At 40.1% G+C, this 16978-nt stretch overlaps 2 long non-coding RNA genes across 3 annotated transcripts in view; one reads left to right on the top strand and one right to left on the bottom strand.

Annotated features, from left to right (window-relative positions):
* The window catches only part of LOC134808818 (uncharacterized), a 243714-nt gene extending 234709 nt beyond the window's left edge, over positions 1–9005 (top strand). Inside the window, exon 8 of the long non-coding RNA XR_010152629.1 lies at positions 8708–9005. This is a non-coding gene — a long non-coding RNA (uncharacterized LOC134808818). The remainder of the gene's footprint in view (positions 1–8707) is intronic.
* Positions 1–16978, bottom strand: part of LOC134808819 (uncharacterized) — a 234065-nt gene that overhangs the window by 108410 nt on the left and 108677 nt on the right. The gene's annotated exons all lie outside the window — the stretch shown is intronic.

Below are 16978 nucleotides of genomic sequence, written 5' to 3'. Positions count from 1 at the left end.
CTAGGGAAGGATTAAGGTGACCCATGACTGAAGCAGATTCAGGTTCAAAGAGTGTTGTCTGTTAAAAGCACCCATTTCCACCCTTGAAGTGGTGTTGTAGATCTTAAATCTGCTAACCGTATCAAGGTGGCCGAGATTAGCTGTCGGCAAGCTCATCACTTTTCTCCCCCTTATTTGGGGGAGTGCCTTATTTGGGCTCAACTAAAAGTGAGCCAATGATAGAGCCAGGCGCAGTGGCTCATGCCTGTAATCCCAGCACTTTGGGAGGCTGAGGCGGGCAGATCACCTGAAGCTGGGAGTTCGAGACCAGCCTGATCAACATGGAGAAACCCTGTCTCTTCTAAAAATACAAAAATTAGCCTGGTGTGGTGGTGTGTACCTGTAATCCCTGCTACTCAGGAGGCTGAGGCAGTAGAATTGCTTGAACCCAGGAGACGGAGGTTGCAGTGAACCAAGATCATACCACTGAATTCCAGCCTGGACAACAGAGTGAGACCCTGTCTCAAAAATAAATAAATAAAAAATAAAAGTGAGCTGATGACTACAGTACCCCAGGTTCTCCATTGCCTATGTTTGATGTGTTAGTCAAATTATGCATCAAGCCAGCCAGTATAAAAAGCTTCCCCCACACTTTCTAAAATGCCAGCCCCACATGTAGCTGCACAATAATCTGAATTACTTTTTTTAAAAAGTTTAAAATGGTCAGGCACAGCAGCTCATATCTAGAATCCCAGCAATTTGGGTGGTAGAGGCAGGCAGATTGCTTGAGCTCAGGAGTTTGATACTACCCTGGGTAACATGGTGAAACCCCATCTCTACCAAAAATACAAAAATTAGCTGGGTGTGGTGGTGCACACCTGTACTCCCAGCTACTTGAGAGGACCTCTTCAGCCTGGGAGATCAAGACTGCAGTGAGATGTGATCTCACCAGTGCTTTCCACAGAGCAAGACTCTGTCTCAAACAAACAAACAAACAAACAAAAGTTTACAAATTGAGGAAAACAGAAGAGAAGGACGGAATCTGGTGCAATAAAAGGAAAAGTTCTAAACCTGGATTTAAAAGATTAGCATGGAAGGAGGAGCCAAGATGGCCGAATAGGAACAGCTCCGGTCTACAGCTCCTAGCGTGAGCGACGCAGAAGACGGGTGATTTCTGCATTTCCATCTGAGGTACCGGGTTCATCTCACTAGGGAGTGCCAGACAGTGGGCGCAGGCCAGTGGGTGCGTGCACCGTGCAAGAGCCGAAGCAGGGCGAGGCATTGCCTCACCTGGGAAGTGCAAGGGGTCAGGGAGTTCCCTTTCCGAGTCAAAGAAAGGGGTGATGGACACACCTGGAAAATCGGGTCACTCCCACCCGAATATTGCGCTTTTCAGACCGGCTTAAAAAACGGCGCACCACGAGACTATATCCCACACCTGGCTCGGAGGGTCCTACGCCCACGGAGTCTCGCTGATTGCTAGCACAGCAGTCTGAGATCAAACTGCAAGGCGGCAGCGAGGCTGGGGGAGGGGTGCCCGCCATTGCCCAGGCTTGCTTAGGTAAACAAAGCAGCCCGGAAGCTCGAACTGGGTGGAGCCCACCACAGCTCAAGGAGGCCTGCCTGCCTCTGTAGGCTCCACCTCTGGGGGCAGGGCACAGACAAACAAAAAGACAGCAGTAACCTCTGCAGACTTAAATGTCCCTGTCTGACAGCTTTGAAGAGAGCAGTGGTTCTCCCAGCACGCAGCTGGAGATCTGAGAACGGGCAGACTGCCTCCTCAAGTGGGTCCCTGATCCCTGACCCCCGAGCAGCCTAACTGGGAGGCACCCCCCAGCAGGAGCACACTGACACCTCACACGGCAGGGTATTCCAACAGACCTGCAGCTGAGGGTCCTGTCTGTTAGAAGGAAAACTAACAAACAGAAAGGACATCCACACCAAAAACCCATCTGTACATCACCATCATCAAAGACCAAAAGTAGATAAAACCACAAAGATGGGGAAAAAACAGAACAGAAAAACTGGAAACTCTAAAACGCAGAGCGCCTCTCCTCCTCCAAAGGAACGCAGTTCCTCACCAGCAACAGAACAAAGCTGGATGGAGAATGATTTTGACGAGCTGAGAGAAGAAGGCTTCAGATGATCAAATTACTCTGAGCTACGGGAGGATATTCAAACCAAAGGCAAAGAAGTTGAAAACTTTGAAAAAAATTTAGATGAATGTATAACTAGAATAATCAATACAGAGAAGTGCTTAAAGGAGCTGATGGAGCTGAAAACCAAGGCTCGAGAACTACGTGAAGAATGCAGAAGCCTCAGGAGCCGATGCGATCAACTGGAAGAAAGGGTATCAGCAATGGAAGATGAAATGAATGAAATGAAGCGAGAAGGGAAGTTTAGAGAAAAAAGAATAAAAAGAAATGAGCAAAGCCTCCAAGAAATATGGGACTATGTGAAAAGACCAAATCTATGTCTGATTGGTGTACCTGAAAGTGATGCGGAGAATGGAACCAAGTTGGAAAACACTCTGCAGGATATTATCCAGGAGAACTTCCCCAATCTAGCAAGGCAGGCCAACGTTCAGATTCAGGAAATACAGAGAACGCCACAAAGATACTCCTCGAGAAGAGCAACTCCAAGACACATAATTGTCAGATTCACCAAAGTTGAAATGAAGGAAAAAATGTTAAGGGCAGCCAGAGAGAAAGGTCGGGTTACCCTCAAAGGGAAGCCCATCAGACTAACAGCGGATCTCTCAGCAGAAACCCTACAAGCCAGAAGAGAGTGGGGGCCAATATTCAACATTCTTAAAGAAAAGAATTTTCAACCCAGAATTTCATATCCAGCCAAGCTAAGCTTCATAAGTGAAGGAGAAATAAAATACTTTACAGACAAGCAAATGCTGACCGATTATGTCACCACCAGGCCTGCCCTAAAAGAGCTCCTGAAGGAAGTGCTAAACATGGAAAGGAACAACCGGTACCAGCCGCTGCAAAATCATGACAAAATGTAAAGACCATCGAGACTAGGAAGAAACTGCATCAACTAACGAGCAAAATCACCAGCTAACATCATAATGACAGGATCAAATTCACACATAACAATATTAACTTTAAATGTAAATGGACTAAATTCTCCAATTAAAAGACACAGACTGGCAAGTTGGATAAAGAGTCAAGACCCATCAGTGTGCTGTATTCAGGAAACCCATCTCACATGCAGAGACACACATAGGCTCAAAATAAAAGGATGGAGGAAGATCTACCAAGCAAATGGAAAACAAAAAAAGGCAGGGGTTGCAATCCTCGTCTCTGATAAAACAGACTTGAAACCAACAAAGATCAAAAGAGACAAAGAAGGCCATTACATAATGGTAAAGGGATCAATTCAACAAGAAGAGCTAACTATCCTAAATATATATGCACCCAATACAGGAGCACCCAGATTCATAAAGCAAGTCCTGAGTGACCTACAAAGAGACTTAGACTCCCACACATTAATAATGGGAGACTTTAACACCCCACTGTCAACATTAGACAGATCAACGAGACAGAAAGTCAACAAGGATACCCAGGAATTGAACTCAGCTCTGCACCAAGCGGACCTAATAGACATCTACAGAACTCTCCACCCCAAATCAACAGAATATACATTTTTTTCAGCACCACACCACACCTATTCCAAAATTGACCACATACTTGGAAGTAAAGCTCTCCTCAGCAAATGTAAAAGAACAGAAATTATAACAAACTATCTCTCAGACCACAGTGCAATCAAACTAGAACTCAGGATTAAGAATCCCACTCAAAGCCGCTCAACTACATGGAAACTGAACAACTTGCTCCTGAATGACTACTGGGTACATAACGAAATGAAGGCAGAAATAAAGATGTTCTTTGAAACCAACGACAACAAAGACACAACATACCAGAATCTCTGGGACGCATTCAAAGCAGTGTGTAGAGGGAAATTTATAGCACTAAATGCCCACAAGAGAAAGCAGGAAAGATCCAAAATTGACACCCTAACATCACAATTAAAAGAACTAGAAAAGCAAGAGCAAACACATTCAAAAGCTAGCAGAAGGCAAGAAATAACTAAAATCAGAGCAGAACTGAAGGAAATAGAGACACAAAAAACCCTTCAAAAAATCAATGAATCCAGGAGCTGGTTTTTTGAAAGGATCAACAAAACTGACAGACCGCTAGCAAGACTAATAAAGAAAAAAAGAGAGAAGAATCAAATAGACACAATAAAAAATGATAAAAGGGATATCACCACCGATCCCACAGAAATACAAACTACCATCAGAGAATACTACAAACACCTCTACGCAAATAAACTAGAAAATCTAGAAGAAATGGATACATTCCTCGACACATACACTCTCCCAAGACTAAACCAGGAAGAAGTTGAATCTCTGAATAGACCAATAACAGGAGCTGAAATTGTGGCAATAATCAATAGTTTACCAACCAAAAAGAGTCCAGGACCAGATGGATTCACAGCTGAATTCTACCAGAGGTACAAGGAGGAACTGGTACCATTCCTTCTGAAACTATTCCAATCAATAGAAAAAGAGGGAATCCTCCCTAACTCGTTTTATGAGGCCAGCATCATTCTGATACCAAAGCCAGGCAGAGACACAACCAAAAAAGAGAATTTTAGACCACTATCCTTGATGAACATTGATGCAAAAATCCTCAATAAAATACTGGCAAACCGAATCCAGCAGCACATGAAAAAGCTTATCCACCATGATCAAGTGGGCTTCATCCCTGGGATGCAAGGCTGGTTCAATATACGCAAATCAATAAATGTAATCCAGCATATAAACAGAGCCAAAGACAAAAACCACATGATTATCTCAATAGATGCAGAAAAAGCCTTTGACAAAATCCAACAACCCTTCATGCTAAAAACTCTCAATAAATTAGGTATTGATGGGACGTATTTCAAAATAATAAGAGCTATCTATGACAAACCCACAGCCAATATCATACTGAATGGGCAAAAACTGGAAGCATTCCCTTTGATAACTGGCACAAGACAGGGATGCCCTCTCTCACTGCTCCTATTCAACATAGTGTTGGAAGTTCTGGCCAGGGCCATCAGGCAGGAGAAGGAAATAAAGGGTATTCAATTAGGAAAAGAGGAAGTCAAATTGTCCCTGTTTGCAGACGACATGATTGTTTATCTAGAAAACCCCATCGTCTCAGCCCAAAATCTCCTTAAGCTGATAAGCAACTTCAGCAAAGTCTCAGGATACAAAATCAAGGTACAAAAATCACAAGCATTCCTATACACCAACAACAGACAAACAGAGAGCCAAATCATGAGTGAACTCCCATTCACAATTGCTTCAAAGAGAATAAAATACCTAGGAATCCAACTTACAAGGGATATGAAGGACCTCTTCAAGGAGAACTACAAACCACTGCTCAAGGAAATAAAAGAGGATACAAACAAATGGAAGAACATTCCATGCTCATGGGTAGGAAGAATCAATATTGTGAAAATGGCCACACTGCCCAAGGTAATTTACAGATTCAATGCCATCCCCATCAAGCTACCAATGACTTTCTTCACAGAATTGGAAAAAACTACTTTAAAGTTCATATGGAACCAAAAAAGAGCCCGCATCGCCAAGTCAATCCTAAGCCAAAAGAACAAAGCTGGAGGCATCACACTACCTGACTTCAAACTATACTACAAGGCTACAGTAACCAAAACAGCATGGTACTGGTACCAAAACAGAGATATAGATCAATGGAACAGAACAGAGCCCTCAGAAATAACACCGCTTACCTACAACTATCTGATCTTTGACAAACCTGAGAAAAACAAGCAATGGGGAAAGGATTCCCTATTTAATAAATGGTGCTGGGAAAACTGGCTAGCCATATGTAGAAAGCTGAAACTGGATCCCTTCCTTACACCTTATACAAAAATCAATTCAAGATGGATTAAAGATTTAAACGTTAGGCCTAAAACCATAAAAACCCTAGAAGAAAACCTAGGCATTACCATTCAGGACATAGGCGTGCGCAAGGACTTCATGTCCAAAACACCAAAAGCAATGGCAACAAAAGCCAAAATTGACAAATGGGATCTAATTAAACTCAAGAGCTTCTGCACAGCAAAAGAAACTACCATCAGAGTGAACAGGCAACCTACAAAATGGGAGAAAATTTTCGCAACCTACTCATCTGACAAAGGGCTAATATCCAGAATCTACAATGAACTCAAACAAATTTACAAGAAAAAAACAAACAACCCCATCAAAAAGTGGGCGAGGGACATGAACAGACACTTCTCAAAAGACGACATTTATGCAGCCAAAAAACACATGAAAAAATGCTCATCATCACTGGCCATCAGAGAAATGCAAATCAAAACCACTATGAGATATCATCTCACACCAGTTAGAATGGCAGTCATTAAAAAGTCAGGAAACAACAGGTGCTGGAGAGGATGTGGAGAAATAGGAACACTTTTACACTGTTGGTGGGACTGTAAACTAGTTCAACCATTGTGGAAGTCAGTGTGGTGATTCCTCAGGGATCTAGAACTAGAAATACCATTTGACCCAGCCATCCCATTACTGGGTATATACCCAAATGACTATAAATCATGCTGCTATAAAGACACATGCACACGTATGTTTATTGCGGCATTATTCACAATAGCAAAGACTTGGAACCAACCCAAATGTCCAACAATGATAGACTGGATTAAGAAAATGTGGCACATATACACCATGGAATACTATGCAGCCATAAAAAATGATGAGTTCATGTCCTTTGTAGGGACATGGATGAAATTGGAAATCATCATTCTCAGTAAACTATCGCAAGAACAGAAAACCAAACACCGCATATTCTCACTCATAGGTGGGAATTGAACAATGAGATCACATGGACACAGGAAGGGGAATATCACACTCTGGGGACTGTGGTGGGGAGGGGGGAGGGGGGAGGGATAGCATTGGGAGATATACCTAATGCTAGATGACGAGTTAGTGGGTGCAGCGCACCAGCATGGCACATGTATACATATGTAACTAACCTGCACAATGTGCACATGTACCCGAAAACTTAAAGTATTAAAAAAAAGAAGAAAAAAAGATTAGCATGAAACTCCAGCATCTCTCCTTCTCCCACATTTCTGTCTCTCTTTCTCCTTCCTTTCATTCCCTAACAATCACTGTCATGCTTATTTTCACCTTATTTTATTTGCCACTTGTGCCAGGTGCTGTCATAGGCAAGATGAGGGCAAATTTTGAACAAGAGAGATATGTCTCTGCCCCCAAATGACTTACCATTCAGTGATAGAGACAGAAAGCAGAGGCCATTCAAAATGATTGCATACTATCTAAGATGACAGATGATCTCAGAGTGAAGTACAGGGTCTTAGAAAATGGACAGTGTGAAGGAGAACTATGGGATTCTTCAAATCCTTTTAACAAGACTTTATCTTTTCAGGGAGGTCAAGAAATCTCTGAGGAAGTGGGCATTTAAAGGGATACCCACTCTCTAAGGAGGAGCCAGTGTCAGCTCTCCAAGCTCATCAGAATCAGGGACATTTCAATTTACTTTAGGTTTTAATTCAATTTAGGTTGTCTCAATCACTTATGCGAATTTCTTTAGGTAGTCAGCACATATGCAACTGGTTATTGTTCCTGATGTAGTTGAAATTTTTGCTTTCTTCTCTCACTGGTTGTGAGTGAGGCTTTTACTTCTACAAAACACTTACATGCTCTGTCCTTTCCTAAATTCATGTCCAAAAGGAAGCTCATAACTCCCATGGCCCTTGTCATAATGTGAGGGTGCTTCTAGGCCTCAGAGGCAGGCATCAGGAAACAGAATCTCTCTTTCCGACACTCTCCTGTCCTCCTTCCACCAGCCCAAGGTAGGTCTCTAATCCAACTTTGGGTCAAAAAATGCTCATTCCAGAGAGGGTCTTGCCCCATATACTAGAGGAAGGAATGCTACACAGAGAGGCCAAGAAAATTCTGGCAGGTCTTGCTGGGTTTCGATCATATGATTTTTGTCCAGTGGCATTTCTATACGGTTGTTGACCATGCCTATATAATGAAGCCTACATAGAAACCTGAGAAGGTGGGGCTCAAGAGCTTCTGGATCGCTAAACACATGGAGGTTCCTGGAGGGTGATGCACCCAGGGAGGGCATGGAAGCTCTGTGCCCCTCTCCCCATACCATGCCCTAATCATTTCCTCATCTGTATCCTTTGTTGTATACTTTGTAATAAATTGGTAAGTGTTCTGTGAGCCTCTCTAGCAAATTAATCAAACCCAAAGAGGGGGTTGTGGGAACCCCAACTTGAAGCCTGTCATACAGAAGTTCCAGAGACCTGGACTTGGAACTGGTGTCTCAACGGGGGGGGATGTCTTGAGACTGAGCCCTCAACCTGTGAGATCTGACACTCTCTCCAGGTAGACAATATGAGAATTGAACTGGAAGACACCCAGTTGGTGCCTGCTGCAGAAGTAACTGTGGTGGTGACAAGAACCCCTCCCCAAACCCCATTTTTTAACAGAAGTCATCTGTATTGATTATTTTTATGTTGGTGTGGCAGTGAGGGAATAGCACAGTTTGAGTTTTTTTTTTCTAAACAGAAATGTACTCAGTATTTTAAATACACAATTTTGTTTAATGTTTGAACAGCCATGTAAGATATTTACTATCGTTTTCCTGTTTTGCAGATGACAATACTGTTATAAAATGATAAAGTTACTTGTTCAGAAGCTAGTAAAATATTGAACCTGGATTTTGCAACCAGAAATGTTTGAAGCTGACATCTACATATTTTATTTAATTCATTGCATATTTCTTCATTTTTATCAGCTTTTGTTTTTTTCTGAAGCCCAAGAAGGGGAAATTGACTTGCCTTATGTGGCAGGACTTTGTGAGAATAGTGTCCTCATGCCTCCAATATTCAGTAATCGTGTATGGAAATAAATAAATATAATTTAAGATGTAAATTTTCTTTCTCTGTCTTTCTCTGTGTGTGTGTGTGTGTGTATGTGTATATGTGTGTGTGTCTGTCTCATCTAGGTAAACAGATATATAGATGATGTTTAAGCTATAATTAAGACGTTAAGGTAAATATTTAAGCTATATTGATATTTATCATTTGGATAAGTTTACAGATAGATTTAATGATGTATTTTATGCATGTATATTTTTTATTTTATGTAGTTCACTTGATCATTTTATTTTCCTTCATAGTTGGAGCTTTGTTTTCGAGATTGAAATCCAGTCTCCAGTGCATTCTAGCTGTGTGACTTTTGGCAAACGGCTTAAAGTCTCTATCCCCTTTTTCCCATATGTAAATGGAGTTAGTTACATCATGTGTCTACTATGTGGTAAACAGTTGATGAGATGTACATAAAATAGCCTCTTCTGTGGTCAGCAGAGAGTAGACATCAATAAATGTGCAATTAAGTTATGGTGAACTCATAAGGCAGGCTTGAATGGAAAAAGAATATGCAAGGAGAGTCTGAGGAGGAAGTGTGGATGGAGGGCGGTGGTGAAGAGAAGGCATAACACATTTTTTTTTTTTTAACCAGCTGCTCTGTATTTTTTAGTGTGTCTTCCCAAGCTGGAGGAATTGCAGGAACTCTAACAACATAAGACCTTCCCCCAAATTATGAGCAGATTTCCTTGCAGTTTAGTAGGCTGACAATGATTGATCATCTCTGACATCTGTTCTTTCTCTGATTCTCTAAACCAATTTATCTGTACTGCTCTTCCAAAATGTAACTCTTCCAACCTTTGTGACTAGGTGGATGCTCCCCTAAGAAAACGTTAAGTTCCTTAAAGACAGGGTCAGTGTAATCACTTTGTCCCCTCACCGCCCTGAGCATAGGGTTATGCTTTCCCACAGAGGAGGTGACTAATCAATGCTGGCTAACTGAATACACAGTAATTTTTTTAATTCCTTTTTTTTTCTCTTCCTCTGCCTTTGGCTTAGAGTTACCATCACACTCTTCTTTTTTTCTGCAGTTCAACTTTCTTTGCGCCACAGCACCATGACATTGTTTATAGAGTATATATCCAGATTTTCAGTCATTCAGCTGGCCATGATATGAGCCTTGTGATAACCTTTTGTCTGGTTTACACTTTGTCACAAATTGACTTGCACGGCCTTTGATAAGCTACTGCTCCTCTCTGAAATCGCAGCTTTCTCATCTGCAAAATGAGATAGCATACTTGCTACTTTTTAAGATCATTCATTGTCTAAATTCTATGACTTTGGGCCGATCACCTTTATCCCAGAAGTAAGTAGGCTCTGAAATAAATAATTTATGAGGACATAAGTGTTCTGCTGAAGAGGTGATGCTTAGAGATTCCTATGAGACAGATCACAAGGCATGAGGTCTCAAGGCAACTTTCTGAATTTCTCCATGTCTGGATCTTGCCTGGCTCTTGTGGTTACAGCCCTCTTTCCAAAGACAATAGCAAAACCTCAGTGAGTGCTGTCGTGTGCCAGACAACCTCCTCGCTAGCCTTATAAAAATAATAATAAAAAACATTCTTGGATACGTTCTAAGTGGTGAGATACACATACTATGTAGACACTTCATTTTATCTGGAAAACAAAAGTTTACAATGAGAACAAAATGTATTTCTGACCATACTCATTCCATTCTTCACTTCTTATGCCACTGAATTCAACACAGAGAATAATGGGTTAGCTAGGAGCAAAAAATAATCTCTGATCATTGGAAATTTTGGCATACTTGGTTCCAGCTCAGTCACTGAGTCAATGTGATATTTTAAATGATTTGTTTAACATTTTTTGACTCAGCTTTCTTTCTGTAAAATGGGGATAATGACGCTTTACTTTGTTCCTGAGGACAGTGTTACATAGGACCACTGGAGAGAAGGGATCTGACTCTGAATTCTGTCTTTATCTCTTGCTCTCCATGTACTCAGGACTAATCACTTAATTTTTCTGAACCTTCTAAAATGGTGACCTCCATCTCATTGGATTGTTGTGAGAATTAAAAAGAAACAAACAAACAAACAAAAAAAACCTGTAGTTTAGTTTTGACCACTGGGCAGGTGTTCAACAAATAGTAGTGTTTTAAAATTCTTTTTATTTTTATTTTTTTTTTGAGATGGAGTCTCGCTCTGCTGCCCAGGATGGAGTGCAGTGGCACTATCTTTGCTCACTGCAACTTCCGCCTCCTGGGTTCAAGCGATTCTTCTGCCTCAGCTTTCCGTGTAGCTGGGACTACAGGTGCGTGCCACCATGCCCAGCTGATTTTTGTATTTTTAGTAGAAACTGGGTTTCACCACATTGGCCAGGCTGGTGTCAAACTCCTGAACTCTTGACCCACCCACCTTGGCCTCCCAATGTGCTGGGATTACAGGCGTGAGCCACCGCACCCCGCCCAAATGGTAGTATTAATTGATACACAGAGATCATGCCCAGCCTGAAAGACTATATTTTCCTATTGTTAAACCTAAGATATGGAGCAAGATGACCGTTGCTTTAGAAAGCAGGAGGAAGGACGCATGATGTGGTCCCATTGCTTCTTTTTTTGAGATCTAGAAGAAGACATAAAATAGAGAAAAACATTGGGCTAGATCCTAACTACTTTTGCCACCTTTTGAAAATTATTTCCTATTCTCTTGGCTTTTTTAAATTGTAATTTATGGAGTTCCAACTAGGTGACTGCCAATGTTTCCTCAGGCTCTGCAATGTTAGGGGTGAAAGATGGAGCTTTTCTCTTTTCCCCAGGAGCAGTCAGTTGGGATTTGATGCTTTCAAGATTCAAGTAAATTGTAGCTATGCCCTGGAGCTATAATAGGGAAATTTATGTGTGTTAAATCCATTGTACAGTAGGGAAACCTTAGTTTCAAGGATACCAGCAGCAATACTCTATTTGTAATTTTAGTAGCTCATGTAATTTTTTGGCGAGTATATTCACTAAGCCTCAGGAATATTTATGCCATTCTTTATTCTACTCAAAGACCAAAAGACTTAGGCTCTCAAAACTACATATGCATTTCTTTTGCACTCGAGTTTGATAAACAACAGGGTATGCTAATAATAATCATTATGAGAATTTTTTTATGATAAAAGTATATCTATGCCAAATTCTCTAGGCACCTAAGAATGCCAAACTGAATATATTGCCTAATAAAAGGGCAGCCCAGCTCTATAAATCTGAAGCATAGTGAAGAAAAAATCTCCATAACCACCACCAACTGCATAATAAATAAAGCAACTATTCACCCATGTAAAACAAAGTAAAGAAAGAGCTTTAAAAAGCACCAGCACTTTGTATCCGAGGACTTTAAAGTAGAGGCTGAAAACCTAGAAAGATATTATACATTGAAATGGTCTACCAGGTATTCAAAAGTTAAACGAAACCCCTCCTTAGGTACTGGTTAAACCAACCAGCTATTGGCATTCTAGCAGCTAAATTAGTTAGAATAGGATATATGTGCTGCAGTAACACAAACACCCAAAATTTCAGTGGCTGAACATGTCAGATTTAATTTCATACTAATGTTAACCTACACGTAGATTTGGGGCTCCTGGTGTTCCATCCTGTGCAGGATGGAGGTTTAACACTCTCATCCATCATCAATTGGGACATCTAGGCTGGGCCTTGGCTGCTTCATTTCAGCAACTCTGGTATGGTGGTGCTCTTCACTTCCAGCCATGAAAATAATGGAAGACGTCTAAGAGGCCATAAAGAAATTACATCCTTTTCTAACTACCTTGGGCCAAGAATAATTCATACCAATTTTGCTCATAGCCCATTGGCCAGACTAGCCACATGACCTTAACTCTACTATGAAAGAGACTGAAAGAAAGAGTGTTGCATGGTGAACAATACTGTTTTGCCATAGCAGATCTGTTTTTATGCATCAGGGTAGGCATCCTAGCCAGCTTGGACTGCTGTAACAAAAATATTATAGACCAAATGGCTTAAAAACAACAGAAATACATTTCTCACAGTTTTGGAGGCTGGATGTCCAAAATCAGGGTTCCAGCCCACTCAGGTTCTAGTGAGGGTCCTCTTCCAGATGCAGACTATAGCTTTCTCATTGGATTCTCACTGGTCTGACAGCAGAGAGAGGGAAGCAAGCTCAATTCTGACTCTTATAAGAAGACTAATCCCATTCATGAAGACTCCACCTTCATGATCTCAACTAATCCTAATTACCTCCCAAAATCCGACTCCCTAATAGCATCACATGGATGGGCAAAGTTTCAACAAATGAATCCAGGAGGACATCAAAAACATTGATTCCAGAACAGTGGGTCTTGCCCATTTCTCTTTCCTTGCTATGTCACCTTGAAAAGCTCACATGCCTTCTTGGACTACAGTACATTAAAGAGTGGACATAATAAAACTGCATTTGCAAAGTGATAGATTTGATGTCAAAAATCAAGTGGAATGGTGAACATAAAAGTATTGAGGCTACCATATGGCAGCATCCAAATGTGAGTTTATATGTGAATTCACATGAAAACGTGCACCCTGGTGCCAGGGTACTGTTGTTGAAATTCTGACACAGACACTTATTCAAGCCACTTTCTTCAAGTTACTTAGTTTTTGTAATTTTCAGATTTCCGTTACTTAAATGGAATAATGAAGTTTGTCCAAAAACCATCAGGGGTAAGTTATGCATTTCTCTTTAGATGATAGATGTAGAAATGTGGTAAAAATCCTTACACACTTAATAAGTGTAATGCAATGATAGATAGAGTGAGTTAAGAGTCTTAGGCTACTAAAGATCCTCTTGAAATCAGATAGAATGCCTTTAGCAGCAAGTAACAGATGACCTTACTCAAAATAGACTGAAACAATAAGGAAATTCATTATCTTCTATAACATCAAGTCCAGAGGTAGGATAATGTGACAGATCTTTAATGACTCATATTTGTATGATGCCTCCACATTGACATTCTTTGTGCTAACTTCATGTTCAACCCAGGAACAAGGACTTTGTAGCAGTTCCAGGTGTTATGCCCAGAAAAAAATGTGAAGAGGAAGAAGAAGGATCATTACTTATTGGTACTCTTCATCATGAAGAATTGTTTCCCAGAATTCCTGCCCTGTTTCTTTTTCTCAAAAGAAATCTTCTCAAAATTTATTTGCCAGAATTAGGTCATGTGCCCATTATCAAATCTATCACTGGCAGAGGGAATGGGGTCACCACAATTGGCTTGGACTAAACCTGTCACACGGAGTTTAGCTGCATTTCCTTCTTTTTTAAAAAAGGTTTTCTTTGTGTGTGTTTTTTTTATTTGTTTGTTTGTTTGTTTTTTATTAGTATCTGTGTATTTTTTGGAATCCAATCAAGAAACTTACCTTTGCTATGGCTATTAGGGGGTCCACCTGACCCCAAAGTGAGAATTATGGGCAGACTGAAGTAGTCTGGCCACCGGATTTTGTGAAAAGACAAGAATATTTTAGGCAGACATATTTACATTCAAATTCTGACTCAGTCACTAGTGACATGAGCTTTGCTTACACCTCTTATGCTTCAGTTTCCTCTTCTATGAAACCTACCTCACGAGTCTTTTTGCATGACAAAATTAAATAATGCAGCATGCCTGGCACATAGTAGGCACTTACATACATGTTATTATTGCTAATAATATTAATATTAATATAATCAAAAACTAGAAGAAAGACCGTTTGTTGTATCTTATCCAATATCTTTTTTCGCCTGGTAATGTTAAGTGTATATTACCCTGTTTCCTTTCCAACAAACCCTGTGTCAATATAGATAGTTCTCATGTTTTACGCAAATGTAGCTTGAAAAATATGTCTGTCCTCAATGTTCAAAAACAGGGGCATAGTTAATTAAATCGGGGTAAGACTGCATGGTGAAAATTTAAACGTTAGTGATGATGTTTATGTAGCATTTTTAGTAACATGGGGAATTATTTATGTTATAATATTAAAAATGTGTTTCCAAAATATATACATAATATGATCTCAGCTATGGAAAAGAAAAACATTCAGTGGAAAAAAGCTTAAAGGGAAGAGCACCAAATTCAATAAAATTTGCATCTCATTGGAGAAATTATGTGTGATTTTTTTCCTCTTTCATTCTGTATTATCCTGATTACATTTTTCAGTGTGTAGTAGCTATAAAATTAAACTTTATTGAAAATAGAAATATAAATATGGACATATAGATAGATACATAGATCTTATCAGTTATTGAGCTTCTACCACACAAACATAGCTTTGTGTTAAACTCACTGTATAGGCATTGCCTCATGAATTTTGTGCTAATGTCCCAGGAGGTTGACACCATTATTTCTATTATTATTTCCATATGATGACATTGGGTCTTAACAGAGGTAAGCAAATTACCAAGATCGCCCATTCATATGAGGGAGCTGGGTTTAGAGGTGCTAGCCCCCAGCACCTGTGATTTGGACCACTTCAAATACCTCTCCCATTATAAAGCAGAGACTCTAAGATAGGGAATCTTCTATAGGTGATTTAAATATACAACCAGGCAACCTGAAAGACATTATTCAGCGCAGAGATTCTTTGATTTCATGAGAGAGTAAAGTGGAATGCATGGTTTGGATCTGTGAGTGTCCAGCAGAAATTGATGTGCAAGTAAGTGAGAAATGCATGGTTTTGGTACAGGTGAAATAAGGAAGAGCAAGATGAAAGTCATGGGAAGCAGAAAGTGACATTTCTATTTTCCTGATTATATTACTGTATATGCATATGTAGACATTGAGTATTTCTGGTAGAGACTGTTGTATACTGGACTTCCCAGTATGTAGCTTTCATTTCACACAACACTGTGGCATGAAGACATTTGCCTTTCAGGGTGTGAAACAATGCTTGGCAAGTAAGAGTGGAAGCTGCTTTGTCTTGGAATGGGAGACACATGTAGTTTGTTTAAAAGTCAAATCATTAAGTATATAAATTAAGCTGAAACAGCTAACATAGGCATATGATTCACCAACGCTGGCTATGTCAAGATAAGATCTGTGCTGGCATTTTTATGACCATAGCGACTCCAGCAAGGATTCTATAGTGGTGAGATAAGTTGAAAGAAGTTACTTGAGTTAAATTCCATAGTCATGGTTAAATCTGATCCTCCACATTTTAATGATTTCCTTGATGTTCACCAATATGATGATTTGACTGTGAAAAATTGTTCCTTGAATTTGGTTAGACCTTGACTATGTGAGTTGGAAAGAGAGCAGTCCCACAAAAACAAAGAAAGCAACGAACAAAAACCCATACCGTTTGCGCTACTGTCTGTGAATTTTGTCCATGTCATGTTGAAAAATTACAAATGGAAAGACCGTGTTTGTTGCTAATGGCTATTCCTAGATGACTTAAAATGGACAGATCTCAGTGTCTTCAATGTCATTGTGCAACAGATTATTTTTAAATGTCAATATCAATCTATACATGCTTCCTGAACTGAAATATGATTTGGGAATGGAATTGGATATGACCTCCACACAGTGAAATCTACCAGATCATGATATGGCAATAAAATATTGATAGCACTTGCAAATTGATCATTGGAGAGGTGCTTGGGAAGTGTAAGAATAATATTATATTTATATTATAATTATAATATGATATTTGATGTTTCTATATGCTCAGCATCCAATACCTTTTCTTCTAGTAAGAGTACCCTGAATCTGGAGACATCTTTAGTCTTTCTGGGTTTGGTGAAGCTGACTCCAAGTTTAGTGTCAGGAGTTGAGTATGCGACCAGGTTTGGCCAACCAGGCATCAGAGTTTTATTTAGGGACAGTGAGATAGCCCAGACTGAGCCATTCTGAGCCATTGAGTCTCCAAGGCTAAACTCTACCTTTTTTCTTAATTTTAGAGGAAGATATAATTTTCTGCTAAACTTAAAAATCAGAGGATGTATATCTACAGCTACTAGGTGGTGGGGAGACAAAAATATGTAGAAATTTTTTTTTTTTTTTTTTTTTTTGAGACGGA

This window comes from Pan troglodytes, chromosome 18, assembly GCF_028858775.2.
Source record: "Pan troglodytes isolate AG18354 chromosome 18, NHGRI_mPanTro3-v2.0_pri, whole genome shotgun sequence".
Lineage (NCBI taxonomy): Eukaryota > Metazoa > Chordata > Mammalia > Primates > Hominidae > Pan > Pan troglodytes.
Note: the sequence above shows the minus strand (reverse complement) of the source record. Positions and strands in the feature narration are given on the sequence as shown.